The sequence below is a fragment of the Poromitra crassiceps genome (genome assembly GCF_964638095.1).
Source record: "Poromitra crassiceps genome assembly, chromosome: 6".
Classification (NCBI taxonomy): domain Eukaryota; kingdom Metazoa; phylum Chordata; class Actinopteri; order Beryciformes; family Melamphaidae; genus Poromitra; species Poromitra crassiceps.
The window spans coordinates 23,861,029-23,882,579 of record NC_139627.1 but is presented as its reverse complement, the minus strand read 5'-3'; the positions used below and the strand labels follow the sequence as shown (position 1 = coordinate 23,882,579).

Below are 21,551 nucleotides of genomic sequence, written 5' to 3'. Positions count from 1 at the left end.
ATAAATGACAGTATTCAAAGAATAGGCCTCAAAACAGACAATGGTTTAATTGCACAAAGATATGCCACTGCTGAACATACTTGTTATTTGGTTTTGAGTTTAAGGATTATAATAATTGAATTATGTTATGTGGGCGGGTGACAGTTTGAAGGAATTGTTTTGCCGATCTGTCAGAAATCCATCTGTCTTTGCACTCTTACAACAGATGTGTCCAGAAATGACACAAATACTTCTGCTCAATGCAACAGTCTATTAATGCATCCTTGAGCAGCTAACTCACTTTGCTCAGCTTGAATGAATCACTTTTAACTACTGTAGCAATTACTGTACAGTGGTAAGCGTTTGGCGAAAAAAGCATTTGTACTTCTCTGGAAATGGACCTCCTCCAGACCAGACCAGCCCACACAGTGTATTTCATACAGAGCATGCTCCTCCTCCAGACCAGCCCACACAGTGTATTTCATACAGAGCATGCTCCTCCTCCAGACCAGCCCACACAGTGTATTTCATACAGAGCATGCTCCTCCTCCAGACCAGCCCACACAGTGTATTTCATACAGAGCATGCTCCTGTTGGCCACTGTACGCTCTCTCTGACTATAAGGGAATCAAATGGAACAAAACTAGAGAGCATCTTGTCATGAGATCACACCAGCCACGACACCTAAAGCTGCCTCCACACATGATAAGCGATCGTCTCTTCTCTCACCGCGAGGTAGAGTGGAGAAAGCTCAGCGGTAAGTAGGTCAAAGTTGAAACAATTTGAACTTTGACCTCAGCGCATGGTGACAAATTTGAGCGCTGCGCGACGCCAAGGGTAGCGCTGCCACCTAGTTGGGAGGCAGCGCTCTCCCCATAGGAAAACAACGAGACAGTGGGCGCAGAGCTGGTTTACCGCGGATGATGTGTTGGGGGCTTAAGACTTAAAACGAATGTGGGCCAGGGACGTAAAGTGTGTGTGTGTGTGTGTGTGTGTGTGTGTGTGGGGGGGGGGGGGCATGGCCTCTTCCCTGCTTCCTACCCCGCTAATGGCCCGCTTGCTCAGATCATCAGACCATCTTCTTCATTTTTATGTCAATACCTGTACAGTTTCGGGAATCATGACTGCATCTTACACGGTTTTGACACTATCGCGTTCACAAAATCTGTCCACAGACAGAGATAATAGACAGACAAAAAGACATATAAACTCCTGTTACAATAGGTGTCTCCAGGACCAAACTTTGCCATGATGATTACACACACACACGCACACACGCACGCACGCATGCACGCACGCACACACACACACACACACACACACACACACACACACACACGCACACGCACACGCACACGCACACGCACACGCACACACACACACACACCCACACACACACACACACACACACACACACATGGTGAAAACAATACCAGCCACACTGCCTGTCTTAGCTGTGTCACAATAGCTTTTTTCAGTTTTTCCCCCTCCTGTATTAAACAGGCTCCTGATGGCTGGCTGCGCTACACAAAGCGATGGCATCCAAACGTCCGCACATTTGTTACATATTTCCTTGAAAAACTATGTACATATATTCATTATGATATGTCGAGTGGTACAAATTATTCTCGGCCGGCCGGTGGCAGGTGGGGCGGGAGGGAAGAAAGGGAATTTCGGACACCGCCTCAGGGCAAAAGTCGTTTGTCTTCCTCGGGCATGTGGGCCCATGTGACCTGGGTGTTATTATTCATGGCCTGGCACAGTAACTAGCTCATACTCCCTTATTATGTGACAGAGCCGTATGCAAAGTGGCTACATGCCGGGCCTGAAGATATTCAAAGCTAATCCACGTATCTGCTCACAGACAGCAGATGATCAGCTTTCCCTCCTGACAAACACTGTGCTGGGGGGACCGTCTATCTGCCACAGAATCTGCTGCCTTGCACTCACGGCGCTACTAAGTGCTACTGTACCTTTATCAACATTACTCAGTAGCAAAGTACATGTGGTTGCCCTGACACAATGGGCCACAGAGGTGCTGAAGAAATATGCTTTGGGTAAGTCTGCAAGAGCGTATTCATTTTCTGTGGTCTCTATTGGACATTTTGTAAAATAGTATGAATCTAAAACAGTTCTTAAAGCACTGCATCAACAATAGATGATACTCCCGGGCTAGAATGAGGAGAGAGCAGAGAGACACAATAGTCAGGGAAGAATATACTCATATTCTGGTGAGAAAACAGCATACTTCGGGGTTTTTTTTATCTTCTTCGACAAATATAAATTTGATTAGATTTTAACTTACAAATTAAATGACTGCTCAAGTACAGAACACTTGCATATTCACAAGAGCTGCTAACAGTATGTGCACAATAATCTGAAACCACTCAAGAATGTACTGTAGATAGTCCAGGATTGGAAAATGGGCGGGGGGGCGGGGGGGGGGGGGGGACACTTTTTTGCTGAAATATACACAGCCAAAGCATATTTAGTATGAAACACGCAGGCATGTGCATTCACAATGGCAAGACTGGTTTAATCTGCTGTTTTCAAAGGTTTCAACAAGGCGATTCCAGCAACAGCGCAAAATTAATTCCAACTATTTTCAAAGTGATGCAAATGTGTTATTTATGGATGTTCAAAACAACCGATCAGTTGAGATATTTTGAGAGATTAAAGCATAGCTATCATGTAAGATAGTTATTGTATATTTGAGTAATGCTGTCAAATAATTAAAAGAAAAACAGACATGATTTTGTAATCTAGATTTTAACCAATGTACAGTATATTGCTTTGGAGGTAGTGTGTGAAAGATTCCGGTCAAAATCTCCACATTTGAGACTAAAGTGTTAGAATTCTACACACTGTATAATTTTCAGGCAGCGAGAGTGCCCTCTATGGGTTCAAACCTGCTTTAAATAGCCAGCTTTATTTTATGCATTCAAATGTTCCTGGCTAATAGAGCTGGGGCAACGCAAGACATTGTGGGTAATCATGATCCGCTCTGGTACTGTGGCTAATGCTAGCTGTTAGCTGTGGGCTAGCATTATGTTACATGGCAGTAAAATGCCACTGAATGACGAGTTTGATACCACCACCAGCGTTGGCTAGTTGTTGATATTTATAACGATATTGTAGCTCGAACATAACGTTTTTCTCAACGCGGGCAAACTGTCATGGCACTGTTTCCGGTAAATATTTCCGGTCTGAGCGCAGACAAAGATAAGGTGACCAGATTTCTCAAATGAAAATCGGGGACATTTCCAGTCCAGCAATCAATATATCATAAAAATATCCAATGTTATTACCTATCAAATAATAAAGGGGGATGATTCCGGTTTCATTTATTTTGTCCATGGCTTTGTTTATTTTGTCCATTGTCCCAAGCCCCCCCCCCCCCCCACACACACACACACACACACATCATTCACTGTGCCCACTTACAAAATGTCAATGTGTTCCCCAGCAGCATTTGGCCTGGCCATGACCGTCCAAACCTACAGCGCCGCATGTTTTATGAAAAGCCTCAGATCTCAAAAAGTATTTTTGTAATTGGGGACATTAGGGACAATTATTTTCGTAATTGCTTTTTCAATGTTTTCCTGGAAGAGCAGGGGCAGGAGCAGCAAAACGTAAGCCTCCTGCAACCTTTTTGCTTGAGTGGTTTGCCAGTGGGCAATATATAAAATATAATATATAAAAAAAAATAAAAAAATATATATATATATATATATATACACACACAGTATATATTTTGATTGATTCTTTGATTGATTCGTTTTTATTCATTGTGTTGTGCACTTAACAGTGCCCAGCCTGCATGGCCTTACAAGACACACAAGATATACAGTATAACATAAGCTAGCACTGTAAAAATACAACTAAATCACACTACAATATACTCCTTAAACAACAAAACAGATCATTACTTTCTGAACAGAACATTCTGCCTTTGCTCCCAGGCGTGGGAAATAAAACGTCCTACAAGGAAGCCCCCTTTCTTGAAACACATTTTTTTTTCATAATCATCCATCTAAAAAAAATCAGCATAAATAGAGCATTTTACTGAAAAGTATCTCTCTTGTATCATCATAAGATGTACAATAGAATATAAGTATATATATTTGAATAATCATATCTTTGGCATTTGCTTCTTTAGTTTAAAAAAAGTTTTTGTTTTTGAATGGGAGTGACTTGAAACTCAGTGGGTGAGGAGTACAGACCGTAAAGTCCGTTTTGATCAACAACCCTATCAACCCTGCTGCAGTTGTGGTCATTCTGTGCGATGCAATAAAGTGTTACTTATTGGCCCTTCAAATGCTTTGAATGTATTCGCAGCATCATAAAAAATTCAGCACTCAATTCCGGCCTATTTCTGGCGGAAAACTGGACCAAATGGCTCAAAGAAAAAGGCAGATGTCCGCCTGAGACCGCTCTAGACCCTCCACATGCAGCCACACAGATGGCAGAATGCATGGTGAGCATGGCACTGTTCCTCTGCCAACACAAACCAGCAGCTCCACCATGGCCTGGAGAAGGGTAAGCCCAGGCTAATAGTTAGCTTCTGGCCTAATTATGGCTTCTCTTCAGGGACGTCCATGGCCTTTGTCTCCGGACAGCCAGCCTTTACCCAAACTCTGTTTGGACTCAAGGCCCTCGAATTAGTGTGAGACCAAATTAGGAAGCTGACCCAACACAGGAGGTGCATCTGTGGTTGGCTGAAGGACCTTTAAAAAGTGTTGAATGCATTTTCTTGCTCACAAATTAGCAGCTCAAGTCATTCTGCCGGGTTGTGACTGCAATTGGTGTCCTCAGGGTACCATGAGTGACAACAGTGACATGACAACATTGATGCCTCAAAGATGAAATTGGGCCATTAATGTTATTCATCTCTCTAGGGTTCAAACATTCAAGAAGCGTCAAGACATGTGGGGGAATATTGTTCGTATAAGATGTGCGATGATTGCGGCGACACAATTTGTTGAAAAGGTTTTAGGAAGTTATCCAAGGAGATTAAGTGTGCCAGCTTTGATGTGACATAGAACTGTCCAGATGGTATCATTTTCCAGAGGAATTGAGAGGTACAGGCGCAATGTACATGTCGTTTAAAAAAAATGCAATTCCACAGCTCGAAACTAGGGCTCAAATGTGACAATAAATGTTGTTAATCCCTCAAAGCACGATTTGCTGAAGGATTTGATAACTGGCACACTGCCAAGCTTCTGACATGTCCTTAAATATTGGAGGAAACATCTCGGTCGCGTGTGTGTCGAAATCTTCCGTCGAACAATGAAATGTTAATTCCAAGGCCTCCTGAGGAAGAAAATTCACTGTCATAGAATTTGATGATACCCGATTGTTTCCTCATATTAGGGAGACTAATGATATGAGTGACAATATCTTGTCAGACTGGGGAACAACAAAGTGAGACGCATGAAATATTGATTGCCAGAGTCTGCCATTGTTTATACAGTAGTGCGTGCTGGGGCCTGACATTCAGTTTTACCCAGTCTTACCAGGATAACAAGACTTGGTAATGTTCAACTTGTCAAACAGCGCAGCAAAATCTCACACAAGATCCAACTTTAAACTTGGGAACTTTTTTTAATACAAGGACTACGGTAGAAATGACCGTGAAATCTTCAAAATATTGCAATTATACTGAAAGTACAGGCGAGAATTCACACACTAAAATACAACCACATCTGACCCATCTAATAAAGTGACTGCAATTAAGCAAGGAAAGGCATCATAGCACACTGTACTGTGTGGTGTACACAGGAGAGTGGAGAGGCATCATAGCATACTGTACTGTGGAGAGTACACAGGGGAGTGGAGAGGCATCATAGCACACTGTACTGTGGGGTGTACACAGGAGAGTGGAGAGGCATCATAGCACACTGTACTGTGGGGTGTACACAGGAGAGTGGAGAGGCATCATAGCACACTGTACTGTGGAGAGTACACAGGAGAGTGGAGAGGCATCATAGCACACTGTACTGTGCGGTGTACACAGGAGAGTGGAGAGGCATCATAGCACACTGTACTGTGGGGTGTACACAGGAGAGTGGAGAGGCATCATAGCACACTGTACTGTGGGGTGTACACAGGAGAGTGGAGAGGCATCATAGCACACTGTACTGTGGAGAGTACACAGGAGAGTGGAGAGGCATCATAGCACACTGTACTGTGGGGTGTACACAGGAGAGTGGAGAGCGATCGCGTTGCCTGCTTACTGTAAATGTTCCATCCATTAGAGGGGCAAAAAATGTAATATGCTAATATATTACAGTCTACAAGGCCAGTTGGCAGCACATTTTTAACCTGCAAACACATCCCCCCCCCCCCCCCCCCCTGCCCCTCCAAAAATAAAAAATAAAAAAATAAGAAACTAATTTGAGGTGTATTCATGGCTAGTCGTCTCGGAACAAGAGCATCACTTATCACGGGCTCCCTCACCCTGGAGAAAAGTGTTTGTTTGTCTGAGTTGTTGTAATGAAAAGTTAATCAAGTGAGATAATTGAATGTTGTTCAGAAACAGACGATGGGAGGGAAGGCGCATGTCTGACATCGTTTTTCATTATTCGACGAGGGCAGCTTTATGTGTTACCGGAAAGGAAAAGAAAGAAAAGTGCACGGTAATATTTTGCCGCATTACTCGCCGTAGTGTCAGAGTCCATTTATTTCCACTCCACGAGAAGATTACGGTGTGTGTGGCGAGAGAGATGAACCGGAGAGACAACGCTGCGGCGGCACCCCCCCTTCCCCGCACATGTGCGTGCCCGCGTCCCCGTCAGTAATGAGAACGCCTTTTGTTACTCTTCACCCGAAACTCTCAGAGGGCAACTGTGATTTGAACTCCCCCCTCCCCCCCTCCTGCATATCTTAAAGCATTGAGATGTGCCGCTCCTCTGGTGAGGCAAACCAGTGGAGACAGGCCTTTGACAGGTGGCGGTATGACACACGGAATCATCGCCGCATAAAAGCCCACTTTACCCTCGCGCGGCAGAAATGGGTCCATATTTCTCGGGATCAAATACATGAGAGGCTGTCAAAATAGACCAACGTTCGCGGCGGCTATAACTTATCACCGTAATATTCTGTGGCGTTCCGAGGATTATTCCCACCGACGACTGCTCTGCCGGCATAAGTGAGATTGGCACAGGTTGACAGAGAAAGTCCAATCAAATCTGTACACACATATTCAAGCAGGAAGCGCTTCGCGGCTGCCTTTGTGTTGTGCCTCTTCCTTTTGCCTCCCTCATTAATGTCACAGTCGGTTTTCTCAAAGATCAGAGACAATATTTACTCTGTCGAAATATCTGATTCTCAAAAAAGGTATAATGGCTTGACGTCAAATGCTTTCAACCGGTGGCGGGACACACGCAGACACTTCAAACGGAAAGATTAGCATGACCGTTTTGAGGCTCGCCAATTTCATTGTGTTCCATCCATGTATCTCTCAAAATCTAAATCAGAGATAATTGTGTTTCCGTCTGTGTCAGTGAATGCTGAATCTCTGCTACTCTTATTGCAGTTGGCTTGACAGCACATGGAGACAATATCACTTTTAGACAGCTATTCTGCAGGAATATTGCTGCATTTAAGGGATGTTAACAAAGACTGAATTGTAGCTAATGTGTAGCGTTTTTACTCATCTTTGGAATTGACACTTTTTTGCATGAAATAGGACCTGCTCAACACTTTACCCACAACAAATGAGCTGTTTCTCTGGAAAATGTCAAGCAATTACAAGCTATTACTCTTAATCACATTAATGATGGAATTAATGCTTCAGTTCAAGCTTGGTTAGAGGTGAAAATAACCACATATTCTTACTAATGAGCTATCAAAATGTCAATAGAGGTAAAAGACTTTGTGAACTTCACGTCATGTTTTATGCATCTGCAGAGCAGATTTTACATTGTTTCAAATTAGACCTCAAATTAGAACCAGGTAGATATAAACTGAAGTGAGAAAGAACTAAGAGAAGCTGGAGGAGCTGGTCCTGGAGTGCCGATCTGGGGAGAGTTGTAGACTAGCATAATGCTTCCTCCAATACATGTGCAGTCACCAGTTGCTTCTTTTCACCTGACAGCGAGGAGATTCACCAGAAGGATGTAGCGCGTGGGAGGATCACGCTATTCCCCCCAGTTCCGCTCCCCCCCCGACCAGGGGCCCAGACTGACTAGAGAAGGCACTAGTGCATCAACCAGGACTTATACCCCACCGGCTTCCCACCTGCAGGCACGACCAATGGTGTCTGTAGGAACATCTGACCAAGCTGGAAGTACCTCTGCAGGGAATTGAACCCAGGTCTCCACGGTGGTACTGTAGGCGAGTGCTTTTACCTCTACACTATACCCAATGTTTGAAGATATATTAATACAGGTCAAGTTCCTGGCTATTTAGATCCACAGTACACAGTCAGATGCTTACTTGACTGAATAAATAAATTACTATTTATTTGTTTTTGTTTCAATGATTTTTATTGAAGGACAAACATGAACAGTCAACATGAATTCTTTCCTTCAGATTTTCTTTTTTGACAGCAGATAATTAATTACTATTTCTGACATCATTCTCACAAGAAAAATAACTACGGGTCATACTGTATTATTACTAAGTGCTGGCGGTGGCGTTAATGCAGTTTTGCATGTAAAGAATTGCAACTCTGATGTACTAACCTGTGCACGCAAGTTGTTGGTGCATGCAGGAAATGGGTTGGACACCTGGCAGGAGACAATTTAGCGCGTTTGACCCAATTAATAAGTTATTTGGAGGAGTGGCGATGGTGGGGCGCAAAAACGGAGGTGGAGATTAGTGAAATGGATCACTCCGATCTATTTACTAAACTATAATTGTGCACCCGATTTAGCGGCCAGGGGAAGCACATTATAACTCTGAGAAAGACTGCTGAGATATTTGTTCTAAGGCACCACAGGCAGAGAGGAAAAAATAGTGAAGAGAATAATGGGAAATAAATAAGAGACTTTAACTGGAGAATTACTTTCTTTCAAATGGCAGAGGATGAGATTAAAAGAAATGACAGAAGAAGGAGCTGGAACCTTCACAAGTTGAGATGTGAACGCTTCACCTCCTGGCCACTGGTTCAGCTGCAGTGGGGAGTCAGAGTCTGTGTGACAATTTAAAATGGCCACATTACACCTCGGGTGTTCTAATTTGGAAAATTATAATTAGTTGATTTACTTTAGGCTGTGCATTCATTTATACGTCCTGAGCTCAGAAGACAGATGGACTAGGCTACAGAGCAATTAAACACAGAAAGAAAAAGTAGCTATAGCCTAAAAACACCAAGTGAAAAATCACTATAATATTATAATCTAATATTCTATGGTGCTCAATAGTGATAGTGAGTGTGTATTTTTAAATCTTTCTCCTGCTGTGCTCCCAATTTGTAATTTGATAGTGATACAAATCAAATGGCTGTACCGGGCTCAGTTCTAAAGCCAGAGAAAAGTTTCTGGCATCCATCTTGTCAACAAGAGGGCTAAATAATGCTCCAAATGTAGGTTAAATTTTGGCAAGGGAAAAACCATGTTCAAAGGGGTCCTTGACCTATCGCCTCGATATCTGAATCTATGGGTACCCACAAGTCTCTCCTCTACAGATAACATAGCATTCTTTGATAGAGTAGCGTAAGCATTTTTCGACAAGGCAATATACATCGACAGAACAACGGATCACATCACTGGCAGCGTTTCGATGGACCTTATGGATCTAGGTTTGCCGGATCCGCAACGCAGCCGTAACGCATCTGGTGTACATTGCCTGTACGACAGCAGCGAGATATCGCCATGTGTTTCAATCTAGCTGTGATGACACTGATGTAAATGTGTTATCATGAGGCAGTCTATAGCATGACTCCATCATTGTTTGAAAAAGGTCATTTACGATTGTGTTAACCCCAAAGCTTGATACCAGCCATGTTTCTTTCATCCATTTGTAAAAAGTCATCTTTTTGAAGCCATCTATCAGCCCCCTTATCCATAAGACAAAAAAAGGTGACAGCACCCAGCGTGATTTTCCATCATTATGTTAAGAGTGCCTTTTCTACTTCAGAACTGATTTCAAATGCAACACATTTCGGTGCAAAAGCGAAAACATTTGCGGCACCACAACAAAGCTTCCCTTTTTAAATCTCGGACTAAGACTTAACGCTTGTCTGTGAAACTAACCATACGAGTCTCCAAAGTCTCCAATTCCATTTCCAGCCAGCTCCGGGCCATGCAGCATCATGCTGACATGACAGATTAGAACCTGGGTGTGTCCACTATCTTCATGTTGATGTTCACTTGCTTGAACCGCCATAATAATAAGACAGATTCCTTTAAGCCTGGCTTTCCCCCCCTTCCTCCAAATCCTCCATGCAAGCTGTAGACTGTACTGTTACTGTACAAACACGGTGCCCAGGAAAGCCTCTAAACAAACAGAAACAGGTGATTGAGTGTGGAAAGTGTTGATCATGCAGCCTGCAGAGATCCCACGGCACAGCCATGAGCATATAATTAAGATTGAGCAAGTTTCCTGAAGGTGAACGAAAAGAGTTTGGTGGTTTTCCATCTGGGCACCTTCATATCAAGGCCTCTCGGGACATTCAGCATGTATATTCATAAGAGGTGGGCAGGGAAGGGAGGCAAAAAAAAAAGGAAAATGGAAAAGAAAAAAAAAGAAAAGTTCTGAGAGACCCAGCTGGTTGCCTAAAACTTCTTATTGGTGACCTCAATTTCTCCTGCCTCCCAATGAGTCTGGTCTGTACGAGCGGGACTGAGCATGTGTGTCCCTGAGAGAACTCAAGCAGAAGGTCGGTGCCACACAAACCGAGAGGGCCCATTCAGTATTAGCTTTAACTGCGATAAATCACAGGAGGCAGTTAGAAAGCAGACAATCTCACACAGACTCGCCGAGACAAATTGATACCTCGAGGAAGAATAAATCTGTCTGCTTTTTTAAGCAAGGCAGTTGCCAAAGCAACTGGCTGCATTCAGAGGTACAATAGGTGGTCAATCCTAGGATGTGGATCACATGTAACATTAGGGATGGGATGATATGTTTATCTCACAATACGATTCGATACAAGATTTAGGGTTCACAATTCAATACAACCACGATACAATGTAATAAATACAATGACAACAAAGTCTGACTGTGCAGAATTATGTTTATTTCTTAGACACAAATCTTTCTAGCGATTGCTACTGTAGGATGTAAAAAACAATATAAAAATGTGAAAATAATACAATTTGAATGGAGAGCTTATGAACTTGTGATGGTCAAGCCGTCTCATTTGTGATTACTACAGCAGAATCAAATGGAGAAAATATCAATATACGCAATGATGTCACATTTTTCTATCGCGTTATATTGAATCTGCTACCCATCCCTTGTACCCACATCAGATTTTTTTTTTAGTAGTGCAGCCAGTTACCATGCTACACATAGGCTTGTCAAGGAATGTGTGCTACTTTGCATAGCCCCTTGAGACAGACACACTGCACGTGTAGCTGTCACATGCAATCCACAGGAAGGTTAAGAGCACAGAAACATTCAGATGCCCGAAGTGCTACTGCAGAGTATCCGGGCCTGACAGCAAAGAGCAGCTACTGCAGAGTATCCAGGCCTGACAGCGAAGAGCAGCTACTGCAGAGTATCCGGGCCTGACAGCGAAGAGCAGCTACTGCAGAGTATCCGGGCCTGACAGCGAAGAGCAGCTACTGCAGAGTATCCGGGCCTGACAGCGAAGAGCAGCTACTGCAGAGTATCCGGGCCTGACAGCGAAGAGCAGCTACTGCAGAGTATCCGGGCTTGACAGCGAAGAGCAGCTACTGCAGAGTATCCGGGCCTGACAGCAAAGAGCAGCTACTGCAGAGTATCCGGGCCTGACAGCGAAGAGCAGCTACTGCAGAGTATCCGGGCCTGACAGCGAAGAGCAGCTACTGCAGAGTATCCGGGCCTGACAGCGAAGAGCAGCTACTGCAGAGTATCCGGGCCTGACAGCGAAGAGCAGCTACTGCAGAGTATCCGGGCTTGACAGCGAAGAGCAGCTACTGCAGAGTATCCGGGCCTGACAGCGAAGAGCAGCTACTGCAGAGTATCCAGGCCTGACAGCGAAGAGCAGCTACTGCAGAGTATCCGGGCCTGACAGCGAAGAGCAGCTACTGCAGAGTATCCGGGCCTGACAGCGAAGAGCAGCTCACCCAGTTGGAGGAGTGATTCTAAGCTACAAATGCAGCAATCTTGAAATTGTCGTCCGGGACATTGCGGCTGCCAGCCAAGATCCTTGGCTGATTAAACACACATAAAGCAGAAACTTAAAGGAGAATTTGGGTATTTTTCAACCTGGACCCTATTTTCATATTTGGTTAAGTTATGTGAACAGAATCTTTTGGAATTGGTGCAGCATTGATGTAGATCGCTTCAGTCGCTTTTCCCACACGCCCCTCCTGCCTTGGCAGCCTGCACACATCCACTAAACAAGCATTTGTTTTTGCAACAGACATAGGCTCAGATTGTTAATGTATAAGAGAGAGCGAAAATGAACGCCAGTATTTACCTTGTATATGATTTCCGCAAAACGGGAAAAACGGACGGAATCATGGAATTTGGTAATAAAAATGGAATCAACTGTAAAACATGGAATATTGCAGAACTTTCCATAATTTGGATGAAATTGATAAAAGTATGCCTAATTATCAAAATCAAAAGTAGACCTAATTATTGTACTAACCTAAATTATTTCATAAGGGTAAAATAGGCCTAGGGAAATGATTCCGTTTTCGTTTGGGGCGTTTTTCTGTTCTTTTTTTCAGAAATTGGTTTGGTCTGAGAGAGCAAAGTCATCGGAAAAAAATATCGATCCTAACCCCTAAATTAAAATGGAAAAAACAGAATTTAAAAAATAAAACTGATTTCATATGGCCCTCCTGAAAGCTGCCCAGTACAACAACAAGTCTGATCTGCTGGCCACCAATCAGCTCCACAGCTGAGCAGTTGGGGTAAAGATCCTTGCTCAAGGGCACCTCAGTGGTGGTAATGAGGGAGGGACAAGGTCTGAAGAGGGGGGGGGGGATGTTGAATCTATGTTAAATTAAGTTATCCTTTATTTATAATTAAAAAAAAATCATCCTCTGCATTTGACCCATCCTCTACTAGGAACCTTCATAGGAGCAGTGGGGAGCCGCAGTGCAGCGCCCGGGAACCAACTCCAGTTCTTTTTGCCTCTGCCTTGGTCAGGGGCACTGACAGGAGTATTAACCCTAACATGTCTTTTGGTGGTGGGAGGAAACCGGAGCACCCGGAGACAACCCACACGAACACTGGGAGAACATGCAAACTCAACACAGAACCTGGGACGAACCAGGGTTTGAACCCGGGACCTTCTTGCTGTGAGGCAACAGTGCTAACCACTGAGCCACCGTGCCGTCCCAAGGTGAGATCCCTGGCTCTCAGTGAAAATCCATATAGGCCTGCAGTAGCCAATATGAAGGACTACAATGTATCGCCTTGTAGATTTGAAGGAGCAGTAAAATGTCCCTTCATCTCACGGGTGCAAGAGCTCGAGGTGTGGAGGGTGCGGCAGCATTCCCCTCACCAGCGAGCCCTGTTCGAGGTGTGGAGGGTGCAGCAGCATTCCCCTCACCAGCGAGCCCTGTTCGAGGTGTGGAGGGTGCAGCAGCATTCCCCTCACCAGCGAGCCATGTTCGAGGTGTGGAGGGTGCAGCAGCATTCCCCTCACCAGCGAGCCATGTTCGAGGTGTGGAGGGTGCAGCAGCATTCCCCTCACCAGCGAGCCCTGTTCGAGGTGTGGAGGGTGCAGCAGCATTCCCCTCACCAGCGAGCCCCGTTCAAAAAAACATCTCAATGTGCATTTAGATATTGCATAATATTAAAAACAAATTTGATAGTGATTGCACAGCTAATTTATACATGATCAGTGAGATTCAGTGTTAGTAATGAATGTGGCAGTGCACTGGAAAGTAGCCTGCATTATTAAAGGGAAAGGAAGGCATAGATTGCGAGCAGGCAACACAGTCTCTTAGAAAATTGTATAATACCAACGATATGGACCAACGTTGCTATTTTACAATTTCGGCTCAAAAAACGTAAAATATTAACGTTCTGAGTGGTTAGGGTGAGGATTAGAGTAGGGGGAGGGGTTAGAAACAGAAAATCTCCGTAAAACACGCCCAAACCACGCCCACCGCTGTAGACACGTACGTTCCCATTTTACAATTTCTTAGCCGACATTGTAAAATACCAACGTTTGTCCACAAACGTTGCTATTTTACAATTTTTTTGGAGATCGGGTTGGAGCAGGATGAACTGGGCAGCAGATGACCCGTTTGGTTGGGATTGTTCTGAGTAGTCGTGGGCTTTGAAATAACAAGATAAGCTAACCCCGACGCTTTCAATGAAAACGCAAAGCAGTGCAGCCCTATTCAAGATTTGTCTCAAGTCTCAGTCTGCAATTTAATATGACATGGCAAGAGAAATACTGTATGCCAGCCCCATACAGTTAAACTAGAGACCGTCTTGTGATGGGAATGGGTTGAGGACTTAAAACGAATGTGGGCCAGGGCGTGGAGGGTCGGCGGGGGTTGGGGGGCTTGCTCAGATCACGCCCATTTTCGAACCCTGCCTTCATTTTGATGTCACCTACACCTGTAAAGTTTCGTGAATCGTGACTGCATCTTCCATGCATCTGACAAAACTTGACAAAGTACGGTACTCAAAACTGCTTCTGTGGTAGTTGCCACTATAATAGGTGTCTCCAGGATCACATTTTGCCATGACACACGCACGCACGTATGCATGCACGCACACACACACGCACACATCATTGGCACAATCCACCCCTCATAACACACACACACACACACACACACACACGCACGCACGCGCCGCACACACACACACACACACACGCACACACACACATGCACGCGCGCACACACACACACACACACACACACACACACACACACGCACGCGCGCACACACACACACACACACACACACACACGCACGCACCTACCTACAAGGTGAAAACAATGCCAGCCCCACTACACTGTTGCGGCTCGTAATACGTTAGTCTTGTTGGCAAAAGGTAGTGTGGCTCCTGCACTGTGGCAGTTTCTAGAGATTAATTATATTAATGAATTGGCTCATTATGGCCAACATGTCACTAAGCCTATACAGTAGATGACATTTCAATCATAAAAGTTCATAGGAAACACCATTACTGGGTCCAAAAGATTTCCAGTAGACTAAAGTACAAAAGTCAATCTATGTGTGCAGTGAAGAGCAATTTGCATTTGGAAATGTCACATTTTAAAGCACATCTCTTAGCACACTGTAGGAGGTAGGTACTCAAACCCGTGTAGAGAAAAGAGTTTTTAAAGTGCTGGTATGTCTTCAAATGGTGAAATTAGAGCCAACACACATGCACGCACACGCACACACACACACACACACACACACACACACACACACACACACACACACACACACACAATGCAATGTTCTTTCACTTCCTCTGGGGGATGTGTTGCCAAACTTGGCATCAGAGTGACTTAAAGGAGAATTTCGGTTTTTTACACCACGGTCCTCATTTCCAGGTTAAAATATTATGTTTTACTCACCGAAATAGTTTGGCTTCATTCGGATGCCCACGGAAGATTTTGAGCTCCGAGTAGTCTCCTCAAACAGGCTATAACGAGAGCCTGCGGCCAGCGTGGGGCATGCTGGACGGGAGTGCACGCGCTCTCTAAATTACACTTTTTCTGTCAGATCATGGTTCATTATGGTTGTAAATATAATTATTTAGCTAATAGCTAGAAGCTAAGCTAACAACAACACAGCAGTCAGCGTTGATCTGCCCCGGATGGAGTTACAGTGCCCATCTTCCCCCTCTGTGAAACCTTCTTCAGAGAAACCACAGAAGGGGGAAGATACGGGCACTCTAACCCCATCCGCATTGAGGAGACTACTCGAGCTCAAAATCTTCCGTGGGCATCCGAATGAAGCCAAACTATTTCGGTGAGTAAAACATCATATTTTAACCTGGAAATGAGGACCGTGTTGTAAAAAACCGAAATTCTCCTTTAACGCTCTCAGTAAGATACAGTATATTGAGGCCTATTCACCTTATGTTCAGACCTTACAGTGGGCCAAATTCTTCCGGGTCCACCTAACACTTCCGGCGGTCACGGCGCCAAATATGAAAGAACGTCATGAAGAAGAGAGTTGTTTTTGTAGTGGACAGCGCAGGGTGTAAAACAAAAACGTAGCCTACTACTTTGAGCTCGGTACACAGCAAGCAAGCGAGTATCCACTGTTAGCCAGGTCAGATAACGTTATCGTCGACAATGACGAGCACTTTCTTGTAAAGCATACCTGGACTCCAACAAAGAAAGCTTCAGAAGGTTTTCTGTCCTCCGAGCGCAGCGCGAGCCACTTACGTCTATAAGACCCGCAGACGTTAACGTAATTCCCTGGAATGCGAGAATTAACGAGCCAGTTACATGGCGTTGCATTCTTAGACATTGCCATTTGCTTTTATTTGGTATGTTACATACAATTGGCTAAAGTATTAGTTAATTCAGAGTTAGATTATATTGGAGCAGCCAGCCATTTTTTTTTCTTTTTTTTTTGCCGGAAGTCGTAGGACGGCCACAGAACCGGGTCAAATGGGCGTGGCTACATAAGGTGAATTGGATAAATCAGCGCGACGTCACTTGCCACCCAGAAATGTGCAACCCCGTGGCAGTTAATAGTATGAGTTGTGCCAAACAAACGTTAATATCTCAAAAACTATACATCGCTTATATTTTGACATTCTGAGTGAGAGCAGAGGTAGCTCAAGAGTTTGATGTATAATATAGGCATGTCGTGTTAAAGTTGTGTGAACTGTCACAGTTTTTATAATGTAAACAGAGTTAGCCGGCTAGAGTCAGACATTCAAGCCTCGCGCCACTTGGGCTCCATAGGGTTCCATTGCCTTTGCCACCCAGTGACGCGGTTTGTTTACCAAAATGCTGCTCGGCTGATCCCTCGTATACTACTCCTGCATTAGACTGACATTTTCTTCATTTTTATTGCCACCATTTACACTAGTTTAATCAGTTTGCTGTGTGGTACTGTCATAAACGTGATGGACACACCGCGGCATTTCAACTCATAAAGCAAACAAAATCTTTCTAAATGAGTTGGTGACTCATGAATCTGCAGCATTTTGACCATTGCCTCATTATTAAAACATAAATAATCAAGAAGGAGCTAAACAAGAAAGAGCATCTGAAACCAAGATACTGGGAGGCTAAAGTTCCAGAAACAAACAATGCATTCTGTGGTGTTTGTCTGTATTCGAGAATACAAACAATCGAAAATGTCTATGGCTGTGACCATGGCTTCCTGACACAAGCAGGTAGTGAACAATATAAAATGTTTATGACTGTGACCATGGCTTCCTCACACAAGCAGGTAGTGAACAATATAACATGTCTATGACTGTGACCATGGCTTCCTCAGACAAGCAGGTAGTGAACAATATAACATGTCTATGACTGTGACCATGGCTTCCTCACACAAGCAGGTAGTGAACAATATAAAATGTGTATGACTGTGAGTGACCATGGCTTCCTCACACAAGCAGGTAGTGAACAATATAACATGTCTATGACTGTGACCATGGCTTCCTCACACAAGCAGGTAGTGAACAATATAACATGTCTATGACTGTGACCATGGCTTCCTCACACAAGCAGGTAGTGAACAATATAACATGTCTATGACTGTGACCATGGCTTCCTCAGACAAGCAGGTAGTGAACAATATAACATGTCTATGACTGTGACCATGGCTTCCTCACACAAGCAGGTAGTGAACAATATAAAATGTCTATATGACTGTGACCATGGCTTCCTCAGACAAGCAGGTAGTGAACAATATAACATGTCTATGACTGTGAGTGACCATGGCTTCCTCACACAAGCAGGTAGTGAACAATATAAAATGTGTATGGCTGTGACCATGGCTTCCTCACACAAGCAGGTAGTGAACAATATAAAATGTCTATGACTGTGACCATGGCTTCCTCACACAAGCAGGTAGTGAACAATATAACATGTCTATGACTGTGACCATGGCTTCCTCAGACAAGCAGGTAGTGAACAATATAAAATGTCTATGACTGTGAGTGACCATGGCTTCCTCAGACAAGCAGGTAGTGAACAATATAACATGTCTATGACTGTGACCATGGCTTCCTCAGACAAGCAGGTAGTGAACAATATAACATGTCTATGACTGTGACCATGGCTTCCTCACACAAGCAGGTAGTGAACAATATAACATGTCTATGACTGTGACCATGGCTTCCTCAGACAAGCAGGTAGTGAACAATATAACATGTCTATGACTGTGACCATGGCTTCCTCACACAAGCAGGTAGTGAACAATATAAAATGTCTATGACTGTGAGTGACCATGGCTTCCTCACACAAGCAGGTAGTGAACAATATAACATGTCTATGACTGTGACCATGGCTTCCTCACACAAGCAGGTAGTGAACAATATAACATGTCTATGACTGTGACCATGGCTTCCTCACACAAGCAGGTAGTGAACAATATAACATGTCTATGACTGTGACCATGGCTTCCTCAGACAAGCAGGTAGTGAACAATATAACATGTCTATGACTGTGACCATGGCTTCCTCACACAAGCAGGTAGTGAACAATATAAAATGTCTATATGACTGTGACCATGGCTTCCTCAGACAAGCAGGTAGTGAACAATATAACATGTCTATGACTGTGAGTGACCATGGCTTCCTCACACAAGCAGGTAGTGAACAATATAAAATGTGTATGGCTGTGACCATGGCTTCCTCACACAAGCAGGTAGTGAACAATATAAAATGTGTATGGCTGTGACCATGTTTTCCTCACACAAGCAGGTCGTGAACAATAGAAAATGCCTATGAAGTCCATTGTCCAGGACTATAGAGATCCTATATTGGAAACCTTTGAATTTTTCACAGTCATCAGCCATCACCAGCCAATCAGATTTCCTTGTTTCCCTGCCTACTTTGATTTTGTTTCGTGAAGGATAGCCTGGCCAGCACAAAATGGTCAAAGGGTTCATTCCAGCCATTCAAAGCTTCCCAGTTCTACTACTTATTTTTGAAAGATGACATAAAGGCCTCAAAAACAATGCTTGGACAAAGGTTGCAACAACCATAAATCTCAATGGGGGCAAGGGTAAGCTCTGAAGTCATTTTATTCATTTGTTTTCCTGTTGATTTTGGATTTATGCTACTTAATTAACACTTGCTTCTTAATTCATTGAAATTATGTAATGTTAAAGGTCCCAATTCGTGCAGCTGTAACGTCTTAAAAACGTGTGTCTCTGGTCCATAAAACATGATTCTGGATTAATTTGTCGAAAATATAGCAACCCCGTTTGTTGTGACGGAGTTCTCACTTCCTCATCTCGTCGCTTCCCAAGAATGGTCTGTTTCTATAATATATTCAGAACTAACAGTTCCCATTGGCCGCTGAGGGAGAGCCCGCCCCAGGCTCCCAGCCAATCAGATTAGCGTCTGTGGACCAGCACGCTAGGTTGCGAGTTATCGTTAACTTAACGGTTACTACGCTAAAGAGGACATCTCAAAATGCCTAGACTTACCGAATGCACCTCTGCAGTTGCTGGATCACGTACAGTTGGCGTCGCTCCAGCTAGAAGTGTTAATTTTGTGGCTATAGACAAAATGGTGCAGGTAGCTTGTGTGAGAGAGACCCGCGCAGTATGCGTGAGGAAGCTCGTGACGTCCCAATTCCCCTCTGGGCAAACGAAGCGTTTGGGGGTGTGGCTTGGAGGAGACTGCAGAGGGACGCTGGATAGGGACAAATCCAACTGTGGCAGTTCTGAGCTTGTGACCACTCATTACAGGGAGGGCTGACAGCAGTATATATGCATTTACAAGTAAAAACAGCTTTTGCACGGAATGGGACCTTTAAGGCAAAACAAAAGCGGTATACTATACATTGGTTATTTTTCTTGGTCAAAACCTATTGCAGCTGCTGACCGCTACACAGGTACAATCAGATCCTCACACATTGGGTCAGAATAGAGCAACAGACGCACCAAGGTGCTCGCAATGTGAATGCATAACTAGGCTGTTAACCTGTAGAAAGGTTGTATGATCCCCACTACTACTGGCACAGCACTGCCACAGTTACAGTATAAAGGGCACCTCATCTCCATTTATATGCCAACCTGCTCCAAGGACAGGTAGTGAAATGTAGCAGTGGCTAGCAGGCGCTAAAAAACCTCATATACTGAAGAAGAAGACGAAGAATGCCTTACTTGTCATTGAACAGTTCTACAATTAAATTTAGTCACTCCAGGGAGAGCCAAGCCATGCACGCCGCCATGTTAACTCAGGAGTATTAACCCTAACAGACGGGGAACGGAAACCCACACAAACACGGGGAGAACATGCGAACATCCACACAGAAAGGACATGGGATGGACCAAGGTTCGAACCCGGGACCTTCTTGATGTGAGGCAACCCAGTGAGCCACCATGTCATCTGGGTTCCTTTAGTGGTGTGTTGCTCTGGAAGATTTCAACAGAGCTGGAAAGTAGCCCCAGTGCAGCATCAAATGTGTGGTATTCTAGTGAAAGGATGGTTCCGTACCCCCCAAAAAGGTTTATACAGCATTTAAACACGTCATTTATCAAAACTATATTCATGTACAGCTACAGCTGATACAAATCATACATTTAAATTGCCATGTTTAAACCCAAACACACTTATATTGCACATGGTTACAATGTCCACCCACTTGGAGATCAATATTAATTTAATCCCTGAATCTCTCCACCCAGGCAACCTCCCAAGTCCATTTATCAACGTAAGCATTATTGTGCTGCAGCCGGCACTTTCAGTCCTCTGCCAACAAACAGACCTTCCATTCCGAAGACAATGGAGTAGAAGCACTGCTGGGTCTGGTGTGGTGATCATATACAGGTGCCTCTTTGGATACTTCACATAGGTGTACTAGGCTTATTCTATCTTGCATGGGTAGAATATGGTCTCTCAATAAAATAAAGACAAGTCTCTTTCAAACTGATCCAAGGCACACTGTAGGCCTTTTGCAAAAGGAAAACGCCTTTATTTTACATGGCAATATGTTTTTAAAATGACCAAACATATAATACTGCGAACTGATACCTTTGTGGGTTTGTGGATGAGGGAGTCCTGCGGGGAGGGGGGATATCTTCTGAATGAATCTATTTGTGTATGTGTATGTGTGTGTATGTGTATGTATAGTTTTTTTGTAGATGTTTGTGGTTTTTGTATTTTTCCTTCTTTATTACAGTATGTTGGAAAATTTGAATGAACTAGGCACGATTCCTAGGCTCGCCCGCTGTGCAGTCACAGTGCCTATGACATCATCAGTGATGTAATAAGATGATTGGTCAATAATGATGTCAGTGATGACATCACTGATGATGTCATAGACATTGTGACATCATCA

The 21,551-nt window shown here is 43.9% G+C and overlaps 1 protein-coding gene across 1 annotated transcript in view; it reads right to left on the bottom strand.

Moving 5' to 3' along the window:
* Positions 1-21,551, bottom strand: part of lrp1bb (low density lipoprotein receptor-related protein 1Bb) — a gene marked incomplete at its 5' end in the record, with an annotated part of 421,412 nt that overhangs the window by 249,380 nt on the left and 150,481 nt on the right. The gene's annotated exons all lie outside the window — the stretch shown is intronic.